Source organism: Lemur catta, chromosome 1, assembly GCF_020740605.2.
Source record: "Lemur catta isolate mLemCat1 chromosome 1, mLemCat1.pri, whole genome shotgun sequence".
Taxonomy (NCBI): Eukaryota; Metazoa; Chordata; class Mammalia; order Primates; family Lemuridae; genus Lemur; species Lemur catta.
The window spans coordinates 200,004,833-200,017,716 of NC_059128.1; the positions used below are offsets into that span (position 1 = coordinate 200,004,833).

Consider the following 12,884-nt stretch of genomic DNA (forward strand, 5'->3'; position numbering starts at 1 on the left):
TAGGAAGAGGTGTAATGGGAGAGAAAGCTAAATAAAGATATGTGGGGTTGAGAGTATATTGGGTTTTGGATCCCAGGATAAGAAGTTTGTATTTCACATGATAGGGAGTATAGGTTTATTGAGGATTTTCAAAATGGTTTGACTTGGTAAGGGCGAGATAAAAAGAGGGTGGATTTAGCCACACTGTATAGACAGCATGGGGCGGAGCAGTGGCTTGCGAATAGACTAGAGCTGGAGACCATGTAGACTGTGGCTGAATGGATACTGTACTAGTGATCCTGGAAGTCAGGCTCTGTCTTGTTAGTATTAATAATGCCCACATCTTTTGCCCAGGTTATAATAAAACACTGCCAGAAAGCTGTGCAGGTGGTCCACTTAGCAATGCCACAACTCAACAGATTATTTGGCGTTACCTTTTATTTCTTTTAGAGCAGAAATATGAGCTGTCATTGCCCCTATAAACTCTTTCTCAGTATATTATTTATATTTAACTCATTTTAAGTAAAATGCATATAATTTATGAGGAAATTTGCAATATAATTTCATCTAAGCATTACACTTTATTAATACTTTTTCTTTCTAAGCCCCTTGGAAAAGAAAAAAAAGTGCTAATCTCCTGCTGTGGGTCTTTGGGATTTTCCAAAGAATGAGTAATATTCTTGCTTTTTCTTTACTTTAGGAGAATATAATATTTAATTTTCTTTATATAAATAATTACTGGGGAAAAAAATCTTCCCACTTAATGACCCTCCTGACTGAAAGCACACTTAGTCTACATACTACTGTATTGAGGTGTCTGAAAACACAATATACTATTTACCCTTAAGCCTTTCTTTTCCAATATTTTCATTTTCATTTCTGAGAAAAGAAATTTTAGCATCACAATGATTAAGTAATACATCTATACTTAAAGAGTTGATTTCTCTACTTCTCTAGCGATTTTTCCCCCACTCCCACCCAATAGATTTATTTTCATACCCAGGCTCTTTTGAGCCAGTATTTTCACAAAGTGCTAATACTTTGCATATGTGTTATATTGAGGTCTCCTTCCAAATCTACAGATGAACAGACATGTGTGGGCGAATTTCACAGGGTTTTTATTTGTGTTTGACTTTACAGAGAGTTCCAGTATTCATTCCAAACAGTGCTTGACAAGGTAAAATGCAGTAAGCTCAAGCACAGTTAATGTCACAACCTAAATGGTCACATGATTTGCAATGTAAATTAAATCCAATTTCCTATATTTTATTGATTCCTTCATCACCTATTCATGTGTTTAGTATTTTCTTTTCTATTTCATCATCCACTTTTAATATGATATTCTATGTAAAAATTAATTAATAGAAGACAGATATGCCATAAGAAAAAGGGAAAGCAGAGAGGACCTAGAAATTACTCTTAAATCACTAATGACTTTCAGGTTATAGATACCATGTATTGCAACCAAATAGCACGATCAATTTTTAGCATTAAGCCCAAATGACCCTATATACATATGTACTGGTTGAATTGGAAGAGAAAACATATCCCAAAGATAATAAAAATAGAAACACTGAAGATGTACTTAACTTGTGTGCCAAATACTTCACAAGCATTATTTGGCGTAATGCTTACAATTAATCCTACAAGGTAGGTACCATTATTATCTCCATTTTTCAGAGACGGAATTTGAAGTTTAAGGAGATTAAGTACCATGTACCAAGCAATAACAAATTAAGTGCCAATTCAGGATTAAAACTCAGGCAATCTGATTCTAGAGTCCAGCTTTTAACTGCATACCAACAAAAGAATAAAATATGAAGCATATACTTGCCATGTACTTGGTTTTGAAATCAAATGGTATGGTATGACTTTATTTCCTTGAGGTGGGTTGATTGGGAAAGTGGATAAAAATAGGCAAGAGAAGTTTGGCTCATTTGACTGTATTTACAGATTGTGATAAATGCTGTTTGTGTGACAATTCATTCTGTTAAAATTTTAGGGCTTTTTGTAAGACTAACTCATAAAAATGAGGTAATTATGTCAGCTGATAAAGTGTAGCTATGAAAAGAATAAAAACAGCCCACAATGAATCTATCTAAAATTAATCTTATCCCATAAACACCAAATATTGGAAATGAAACGTTCAGTTATTATCTTTAGGGTTCTGATATTAACTTCAGCAAATGCCCTCGGCCTTGGTATACAAGAGAGTTTACTAAACGTTACATTATGTAAGTTACAATGGATAATTTTATATAATCATTCTCACTTCTATTGAAAAAGTTTGATTCCTCAGTTGTGAAAATTATGTAGTATATCAGATTATCTTGTTTACTTTCATGAAAGTTAAAAGGATTCAGTTAGGTACTTTTACTGATATTGGAATAGATACTTGTGACTCAACTTTCCTAGGAAATTCCAGAGAAATTTCAATCAAAGGCTTTAGGTTGTTGAATTAGGCAAACTTGGGCAGGGTAGACTTGTTGCAAAAATCAGGTAACATATTTCAGTAGAATGAAATTTCACTTTCTTGGAAACATTATTGAAATCTATTGGATTTGTTAGCATATCACCTAAAGGTTTATTTAAGAAATAAAAGGAAAAAAATGACAAAATGGACTGAACTCTAAAACTATGTCAAAGAAATATGGTACTGAATTCCAAAAGAATGTGTCATTTTTAAAACTTTTTTAAAATCGGATCAGATATCGTAGACCCTTAGGTTTCCTATTTATTTTTATTAATTAATGGATGAGTTCAGGGCAGCTGCATTCCAAATGCTGGTTATTTTAAAGCTTCTTTCTTTTACCTGATTTTAGAGAGTAAAGTATATATGAGACTGAGAAACATAAAGCAAGCTCTTAAACAGTAAGAAAAAACATTTCTCTAGTTTATGTGTTACTTATTTCTCACAGTGATTTCCTACTCGTGGATTTTTCTTTCTTTGCTATAATTACTACACGTGGCAATCAATTAATTTGGTGGTTCTGTTGGCAGGGCTCTAGCCCCCAACTCATTTGCATTTAAAAATTCACACAGAGAGGCTAGTAGGGGGTAGGTAGGTGTAAACAATGTGCTATAGTGAGTCACACCCGACGCAAAAGCCAACAATGATTAGCTATGATGAATTCTCAAAAATCACCTATCCAGCGGCAGAAGATGTGGGCGCAGCCAGGAGGGAGAGGCCAAAGGCGGTGGCGTAGCATTTACACTACTCCCACCAAAGGGGCTATAGCCAACGCTTCCATGCGGAGATTACTCTGCCTCTAGCTAGAGGAAACAGGGAAGAGGAGAGTGGTGGCAGGAGATCTACCAGGAGGAAAATAAAAATGAAGAGGCACAGTGAAAGGCTTTGTCTCCAACTCGACACCAAGACGAAACGCCTGGAAGGGAGCGCAGTAACCCCTAGACCAGAGACACTCAGTGCGTCCGAGGCCTCGCGCGCGCGGCTTGGCGGCGTCGCCAGTTCACTCGCTCGCTCCTCCGAGTGGTTTGGTGAACGTCACACGTGACGCCCGGGGCCCTTCACCCCTCCTGCCACCGCGGGCGCTGCGGGCGGAGGACGCCGGGCTGCCGCGGGAGGAGTGAGGGAGGCGGGGGGACTTGTAAAGGGAGGGACCACCAGCAGCAGCACCTCTGCCACCGCCGGACCCGCGCCCCCGAAGCCCGCCCGCACCACGACCGCGGCTCCGACCCGGGGGTGGGGGCGCGCTGGGGACGGGGTGCCGTGCCATTAACCAGGCGGGGAGGGCCAGGCAGGGGAGGAAACCGTAGTTCTGAGGGGGCAGGACCGGGTCTGGAGGATGGGTCTAGCTTGATACAGACTCCTGCACCCGGCGACGCGCGGAGAGCGGGGGCAGAGGGAGAGAGCGGAGGTTGCTGTGCGCGCGCGAGTGTGTGCGTGTGTGTGCGTGTCTACAGGTAGCAACGGCGGCGGCGGCGGCGGGGACCGGAGCAGGGGACGCATCTGCAGCCACCTCCCCGCCTATGATTTTCGGAGAGGATTGCTCACTTAGCTGAGGATCTGTAGCATCGGGAGATCTCATCCTCTTCGTTTCCACGATTCATAGGTGTCTTCCAGTTTCAAGTGTGTGTCTTGGGTATTTTATTTTTAATTTTTTTTCTTCTCCCTCTAAATCTTCTCGGGAATTCTACGTATTGAAGCAGGTGGCTCCTGGTACGAAATCTTTGGATACGTTTGGCTTGCCAAGTTTTGCTCTTCCTCCTCCCCTCCCGCTTTCAGAAGCATCTGTGGTGCTCTTCTTTTTGGATTTACATGCAGAAAACGTATATATGTTTATATACCGACCGCATAATATATAAATACATATACGCGTGCCCAAGCGCCTGGTTTTCGTCTCTCCTCTCGAGGAAGCGGAATGGTTTGGAGCCCATGGATAACGAGAACAGTATTAACATTCTTTTGAGCCTGTTTTTTAAAAAGGGGAGGGAGCATGAAGAATTGTTTAACATTCGGCCATCGTTTGGCTGCACACTAAACACCACGAAGTATTTATGGTTGCAGATCAGGTGCAAACGGGGCTTAGAGCGAAAGGTAAGGGAGCTTCCTGCGTCCGCCGAGCTCTGGCGTTTATCTTAATCCCGGGGATTGCCGACAACTTCCTACTCTCTGCCTCTCCCTCTCCTTCTCTACCTTCCACCAACCCTGCCCTGTTCTCTCTCTTCTGTAAACTCAACCCTTTCCAATTCCTTTGGGTTATTGGGGGGAGGGGGGTGCTGGATGTGTAATCTCTATTAGAGCTTAAATGCGTTTCTTCCTTTCCCAGCCGAGTAACTGAGTTTTCCAATCCTCCCTTTTAGCGTTTTTAGGAAATAAATTTGGTTCTTTTTTTTTTTAATGCTACCTAGATAACTGTTTTGAACATCTCTAGGTGCCAAGCCCTCACTCTAACCTCTGATGAAAATAAAAGCAATAAAAAATAATGAACTTTAATGAACTGGATGGTTTCTTTGGAACCTTCCAATTTTTTTTTTTTAAAGAAAGATAAGCAGCAAACAAACCAGTACCTCAGGAGGAGTCCACCGTGGAGGAAATTCAGCTTCCGTTTCTTCATAAAGCCAATTCATTTTACTTGGAGGGTAATTTGCCAGAGTTGAGCGAGATGAAGCTGAGTCTAGTGTAGATTAAAAACAGGAAAAAAAAAAAAAAGAAAAAGAAAAAAACTATATGACACTTAATTCCTTTTTCAATCCACCCTTTACAACATGGCCAGTCCCTGTTTAACTTCCTCGTTCTGGGGATACGTTTTTCAGAACTGACCTTTGGGGAGAGGTGGGAACTTCCCCTTATTTTTTCTTCTCTCCCTCAAACCTCCTTCCTTCTTCGTTCGGCATCTCTCGCCCTGGCACTTTGTAAATTGCCCGTTTGCCTACCCCTCCTGATGGGCGTTCTCTCCTCCACTCCACTCCTGCCCGCTCTGTCCTTTCTTCATTGGCGTTTTCAGAACAGATGCATCTTCTTTTTTCTTGGGCTCACTCTCCCGCCTCCTCCCACTCCCACCCGCAGGTCCCCACTTGCCCCAGCTCTTCTGGCTGCTCCTCCCCGCCTCCCCGCCGCGGGTTGACCCTTCAATCCCTAGTCCCGGCCTGTGGGCGTGCGGGGGGCGCCCAGTCTGCGCGCTGAGCCTCGGCGGCGGCGCGGAGAGAGCCCCGGGGCAGCAGCGCCGAGCGCGCGGAGCTGGCGTGGGGAGACACGGCAGGAGAGGCGAGCTGGAGTGGGTGACAGGCCGGGAGGGCCCGTCCGAGCCGGAGAGACCCGGAGAGAAGGGAGCCAGCGAGCGTGCTGCGCGAAGGCTGCCCGAGTCCAGGCGGACGAGCGAGTGCAGTCGCTTCCAAATCCTTAGAGCGGCGCCCAGTCACTGCAGCTTTTCACTCTAGAACTGTGCCCTGGGACCACAGAGACCACGAGCCTGAAAATCGACAGAGAGGTACAAAATAAAGAAAGAATAGATTACGAGAAAGCGGGGAGGGTTTCCTGGCGAAACGCGGAGGCTGAGCAGATGGAGGAACAATGCCGCCTCCAGAAGCAAACCCTTGCCTGAACCTTTGGCGGAGCGCAGAGGTGCTGCTTTCAGCCTTCTCTCCCAGGCCCTCGGGCTAGCTCTGGGGTTGGTTCCGCCTCTTAGTTTAACAGGGGTAAGAAAGTTGCTCTTCTTCCCCACACCGTTGCCTGCGAAGTGGTTTTCAGATCTGCGTGGTTCAAGTCAAGATGTCCCTCCCTGATCCCCCGCGTTGAGCAACTAATATATTATGCATTATTGGCCAATAAACTCTCCTGGGAAGAGAAGGTAGTCCAAACATTTAAACCGTTCTCCTCTGACTCCTGCCTGCCTCAACACAATGCTTTGTGAGTAGAGATGAAAAGCCACCTGCAGTGAATTCAAAAATTTTTAGGTTGAGATTTTGAATTGGGAACAATTTATTCCAGAGGACGTTGTTTGTTATAGAGACGAGGGATATTATGTGTCCAATATTTGATTCATCTGTGATTATTCTAAATCATGATGAGCTGGCCTCCACAAAGGTATTATATTATTTCTTTTTCCATTTCCAGGGCCCTAGTGATACATGCAGGACGTGGGAAATATGAATTCAGATAGTTAACCCTGTATCTATTACTCTGCATTTTTATAGGTGGTTAATATACTCATTTTCCCTCTTTTTATACTGAAACCACAGAAGACTATTTTTGCTTAAATTTTCTCATGCTGTACATGAAAATTAGAGTCCTAATGTGTTTCTCAAAAATTAATTGTGCTTAATTATTAAGAGGATCATAGATATAAAAATGTCACCGAGGAAAGGTATGTGTACCTACCTATGTTTGAGTATAAAACCTACAAGATTTGTTAGCATTTCTATCAGCCATTGTAACCTAGCAGAACACTAGCTTTTTGAAATGAGCTCAGAAGCAAGGGCCATGCATATATTTAAAATATTAAATGTTAAATGCAAAAAACAGTAAGTTTACTGTGCCCTTGGCAGAGAATGAATCTGAGTCTATTTGCACTGCCAAGTGATTGAGTGATTCACAGAGAATGTGGAAGTTAATCATTACTCAGGCCTTCTGATTACATGGTTTGATTAAAAGAAGTAACTGTTTTCTATAAGCCTGCTATTCTACAGTTAGTCTTTCCAATCCTCTTAACATAAGCAGAAATTGAGGGAGTCAATCTTTCAGCAGACTAGCCTAGAGTTCCTGTAGTGTGTTGTAAGAAAAGCTTCTTTAGTTCCCTCCTTCTGTTGTCTCCCTCCTTCCACCTGCAAAGTACTTTCTCTCAATCTTTTCTTTATTCCCTCAGTGGAGTTTTATTTTGTGAAAATTTCCATTTACATTTAGTTATAACATATTTTCAAATACATATGTTTGAATTGTTTTGAAGTTGAAGGTGGAACATACACTCACAAAAGGTAAACTGACAATGCCATTGGCCCCATTTGTAGGGTGTTAGAAGGCTTGGTGACCCTATGCGTCTCTGGATGATGTCCCTGAGTCACTGTCCAAAGTCTCTTCTAACTCTGAAATTCTCATATTTTATTCCATTTATACTATTTTCACATGGTTATACAGTAACAGGATCTACACCTCCTTCAAAATTTTCTTAAATTAGCTATTTAGGGTTTTTTTAATGGAATAATTAAGTAGCTAGAACTAAAGAATACAGGTATAACTCTAAGGCCTCTGAAGATTTAGAAATATTTTCCACATAAATTTTAATGTTATTGACAACTTTTTGTGAAACAATATAATACAGATGTAGCTATGATTAAGAAATATTTCTCTGGGTTTCCATGTGTTAAAACAAATAATTTTTAACATTTTTAACAAAGCATAGTAATGATATTTCTCTAGTATTCTTTTTTATTTTTACACAAAGGAATTATTTCAGGAATTACCTAACAAATTTTAATTTGTAGTTTTTGTAAGCAAAACACAATTGGAATTAACAGTAATGTTCAAAATTGCAACAGTTTAACAACATACTTTTGCCACATTTTAAAGTTCTTTTTGGAGTGAAGATTGATGCCTGTTTCCCTCTTATTAAATTATAAGTAGGAAGATACAATTCCTGAGCTATATTTTAATTATTTGTAAATGAATCACCCAAGTCTAGTTCACCAGAGGTTTTTTTTTTTTTTTTTTTTTTTTCCTCTAAAATGCAGAACTGGTCTTGTGGATTTCTTATTAACAATGGCTAATGGTTCCTTATAGCCTGCATGCTGATTTTCACAACCCTAGTGACATTCAACTCTTTCCACAATTTATTCCCCAGCTTCCCTGTTTAGAGTGAAACACCCTCCACCTGGCACTCCTCACCAGTTTACTCTTAGCCATTCACAAGGCTCTTACTATTTTCCTGAATACTACATACCGTTTTAGGCTTCCATGTTTTGCTAGTGCTAAGCTTTCTCCATGGATCTGTCCCCCCATCTCCCCTCTCCCCTCCACACATACACACCAAGGACAGGATAGGAAAACACTGGAGTTCCTTAAGGTGGGCTTTCCTCCACCACCCTGCTTCCTTCCTGCATCCTTACTGCGAGCTTCCACAACACATTACTACGACCAGGAGTAGCCCACCTTTCGCACTCCTGATAGCTGGCTTCCTCACTGGAGAGTTAGTGGCCAGAGGTCACAAAACATGTCATTTCGTTCAGAGTGCTTAGCTTCATGTCTGAACATAAGGTAGACCATAAAGGATTAATAAATGTCTTATTTAGAAAAATATTTGGCTATGAAGTAACAGAAAACTTGGCTACTGGTAGCTTAAGCAAATAAGGCTTTATTTCACAAAATAGAAAGTCAAGAGAAGACAGTTGCTTAATCAGACTTCTTCTTTCACCTTGGTACTTTTCTTCTCATAATCATAAGGTTAGCGCTGTGCCTCCAACCTTGTGTCTCCTTTCAAAGCCCAAAGAAGGAGGAGGGGAAAAGATAACAGAGTATTCTAGGTCAAGATTTCTCAGCTTTGGCACTGTTGTCATTTTAGGCTGGATAAATGATTGCCTTTGTTGTGGGGGAGTATATTGTACTTTGTAGATTGTTCAGCAACGTCCCTAGTCTCTACTCACCAGATGCCAGTAGCACCCCCACCCCCACCCTCCTACCTAGTCATGACTACCCAGATACCTCCAGACATTGCCAAATGTCTCTGAGAGGTAAAATTGCCTAAGGTTGAGAACCCTTGCTCTGGAATCAGAAGGAAGGAAATTTGCCATTTCCTACTTTCCCTTTTTTCTTTGCATTGTGGTGGTGGTGAAAATCTGTTTGGTTTTTGCTTAATAAATAGTAGAGGACCCATTATGAGAAAAAAAAGAGGAAGGAGAAGGAGGAGGAGGGGAAGAGGCCAAACAAAACTTCTCTGAGCAGTGTATCTATCTTGTGGTGTAGAAATCCTCCCCATAGCTTCTATTCTCATATCATCGCCAGACTGTGTCAGATGGCCACTTCTGAGTACCTGAGAGGTTACGAGATATATTTTTAGTTTGGCATATTGCTACCCAGAAAAAAATAAGAATCTGCAAGAAAAAAGAATGGGAAGTGGATTTGGGTTTGAAAACTAGTAGTGTTTCCCAGGATGGCAGAGTAAAGGAATATGTAAAATTCACCTAAATAATTCAGAAATGAGAAAAAGTAAAGACAAAATAAACAGTCACAAAAGAGGGTAGATGTAATTTTTTCACATGTTAAATATTGATAAAGTGGCTATGATAACACTGTGATTTGTTTTCCCCTTTGGATGATATTTTACTTGAAAAATAACTGGGCAGAATGGAGGCATCTTGCTCTTCCTAACATTTTTCTTTTCAGATGGCACCCCATCTCCTCCAGTCTACCGAATAAAGCAATAGAGTTTGCTATTAGTGCTTACAAATTAGATAGTGGTCAATCATGTGAGAAATGTCAAAGGAGATAAAAATGCAGAACTGTTATTTTAATACTCCTTTCCAATGCTCATATTTAGAAATGTATCACATGCTAGTGATGGCATTAGGTAGAATAATAGTTTCTTGTACAGATGTGTTAGCATTAATTATAGTAATTTTAAGTTGGGTTGCTCAATTATCTACCTCAATGTGGTAATGAGTATTATTGGATTCTATTATAGAGAAGAATTGTGCCTTACAAAAGTATATTCACACTGCTGTGGATAGCCAATGATTTTGTCTGATTGATTATAACTTTTTTCCTCTTACCTTGTATTTTATTCCCTGTAAGTTTGTTGAATGACAATTTTTGCTCGACTCTATAGAATATAGAAACAAAAGATGGTGTCTGTTAGGAAGCTTTTGCCTGCAGGCAACAGAGTGCCCAATTAAAGGCCTTAACTAAAAAGACATTCCTTGTCTCACAGAACAAGGATTCTGGAAGTATGTTGATCCAGGATTGGCTAACTCAGCAGTCCAAGGATGCCCTGGCTCTGGTACAACTTCACTGTAAATCTCTTGGCTGCCTACCTTGAATTAAGATAAACAATATGGCTATCAAAGGGCCCAAATCACCTCTTCCCACAGCCCCACTCAAAACAAAAATGAGAAAACAGTCTTCATCTCATTCATGGAAATATCTCTTTTTATCAAGAAAAAAACTTTTCCCAGAGCTATCAGTTAACTTCCCTTTATGCTTGTTTGACTAAAACTCTGACACATTTCACTCTTACCTAATAACTGGCTAAGAGACAATGCATTGAGTGGTTGGTTTTGATTAATCGTGGTTGGTCCCTTGGGGGCTGGAGGAGAGGTCTGCTTTCCCTTTGCACATGGCTGCCTCACACTTAAAATTAGAGCTTTGTTAACTGGAAGGGCACCTAACAGGTTGTTCCACAAACAAAATGACTGTCCTTCTCAAATTTCTTACAATATGTACTGCCTAAATGAAAATTAAATGCACAAGAAATAATTAGTCTTTGAATCCATGAATATAAATAGTATATATATTAAGCTGCATACTTCTGATGTGGAATGCATGCTTTCATGATGTTGCAGAGTTGTTGGTTTATTTTAATAGTACTTGGAGAATTGGAAAATGTAACAATGTGTTCTGCATAGAATTGCAAACACATTATGCCACATTACATATCTAAATTAAAAACTCTACCTTGTCAATTTATACCTATATTATCATATTGTATGAACCATAGTTAAATCAGAACATATCCTCCTTACCAAATGGTCATGTGTCCTCATCTATGTTTGTCACATGATCTCATCATCATACTTTAGGGATAGTATGAGAAATGACTGAACCCTTTGACCAGTTACTCTCTTGAAGAGGACTTGATATCTGCTGTGCCCAAATAAAAACTACTCTGTTTTTGATAATGGTTTATTTACTTGGAAGGTCCAGGGGAGGGATCAAATTTTCAGCTCACATACCAGTGAGCATCTCTGTCATTGAACATTATGACTCTTATTTTAAACAAGGAAGGCTTTATTTCTATTCTTTTGCCTGACTTCATGGGAACTCGGAGCCAATTTTGTGCTCAATTGAAAACGATGTTCTTAATCATCTTCTTTTACCCTGCTTTATTATTTGAATCCATTTTTAAACTTTAACTTTGTTTCAAGACTTGATTGTTTGGGGGATTTTTGTCACAAACTATTTCAAATTATTTTTTAAAAGGAGGAAGAATATAATAAATACATGTACAAACAAATGAGTGCTGTCACACATCACTCAATAAATGTCTTTACTTAAATGAATATATGTTTGTAAATTAGGTGATATCATGTTCCATAAACTGCTGACTTTATGGTATGAGAGGTGCAATAGGTATAATACAGTGCAGTAAGATTTCAGGGAAAGGAGATACTGATAATACTTGGGTCATTTTGATGGAGACACACATTATAATTTTCAGACAGATGGGAAACTAAGGCAGTGTAGGTAAGAGAAAGTATAAATAAGCTGAACTCATTACGCTTATATAGCTTTATGAACAGATATCAATTGTGTTTCAATTTTTTCCCTCTATTCTTAGAATTTTAATAACCTCATTGCTACTCAACAATTTTTTCCTTGTTATAAAGGAACAAATGAGCTTAACACCAAAGCCACAGTGTAAAAGAACCATGAACTTGGAAAAGAATGAGTTTTATATCTCTCTCTTTTTGTCTCAAAGCAACTTTTGTGGTGGACATTGGCTCTTTTCTCGGTTTACCTTCAGCATCTTAGAATGTGCTTTCAGAGCGTCTCATCATTCCGCTGCCAATGCCCTATTTTCAGGCTCCACGCCTTAAAGCTGTCTGCACCACAGCAACCACCTCTGAACTGTGCTCCTCGCCTCCAGGGGAACTGAGTTCTGAATCAAACTTAAAATGATAATTAGTAACTGCATCTGTGTTTAGGGTCAGAAACAGATGCCTTTCCTTTTTGCTTTAATGGAAGATAAATTTGAAAGTGGAATTCTAGTGAAATAGAGTTTTAAATAGATCCACATTTTAGTGGGCGCTCCGTCAAGTGGTGACCATCAGGGGAGTATGCTTTCTAAGCCTCTACTTGACTTGTTTCATCTGGACCTGGTAGTACCTTGTACTTCTCCAAATCCATTGTAAAATAAATATGGTTCACAGCATTGAGCCTAAGGTATTACAAGTTCCTGAAGCCTCTCCTAAGGAAGAAAATGTTTCATTATGTTTAGTATACCATATTTTATCAAAACCAGGGAGCACTGATTACAGGATGCATCATTTTTCATATACTGCAAAAAAAAAAGAAATACTCCAATTAAATAATTCTATCATGCTTTCTTGGACTTAGAATTTTTATTTTATACTACTATAAAGAACAATTTGAGACTTAAATAGATAAAGATTTTTATCATATATCAGTCCTGTACATGCTTAAAAAGTATACAATATTAGCAAAATACATTGCCTTA

The 12,884-nt window shown here is 39.8% G+C and overlaps 1 protein-coding gene and 1 long non-coding RNA gene across 3 annotated transcripts in view; one reads left to right on the forward strand and one right to left on the reverse strand.

Annotated features, from left to right (window-relative positions):
• LOC123630272 overlaps positions 1–5,905 on the reverse strand; it is a 63,128-nt gene extending 57,223 nt beyond the window's left edge. The window contains exons 1-3 of one of the 2 annotated variants that reach the window (XR_006732627.1): positions 5,264–5,905; positions 5,011–5,117; positions 1,941–4,411 (exon numbers count right to left, since the gene is read on the reverse strand). This is a non-coding gene — a long non-coding RNA (uncharacterized LOC123630272). Of the gene's footprint in view, positions 1–1,940; positions 4,412–5,010; positions 5,118–5,263 lie in introns of those variants that run through there. The other variant, XR_006732626.1, reaches the window with a different exon arrangement.
• Positions 5,906–6,309: 404 nt separating this feature from the next.
• Positions 6,310–12,884, forward strand: part of NLGN1 (neuroligin 1) — an 819,119-nt gene continuing 812,544 nt past the window's right edge. Inside the window, exon 1 of the mRNA XM_045539689.1 lies at positions 6,310–6,349. The gene's annotated coding sequence lies outside the window, so the exon portion shown is untranslated. The remainder of the gene's footprint in view (positions 6,350–12,884) is intronic.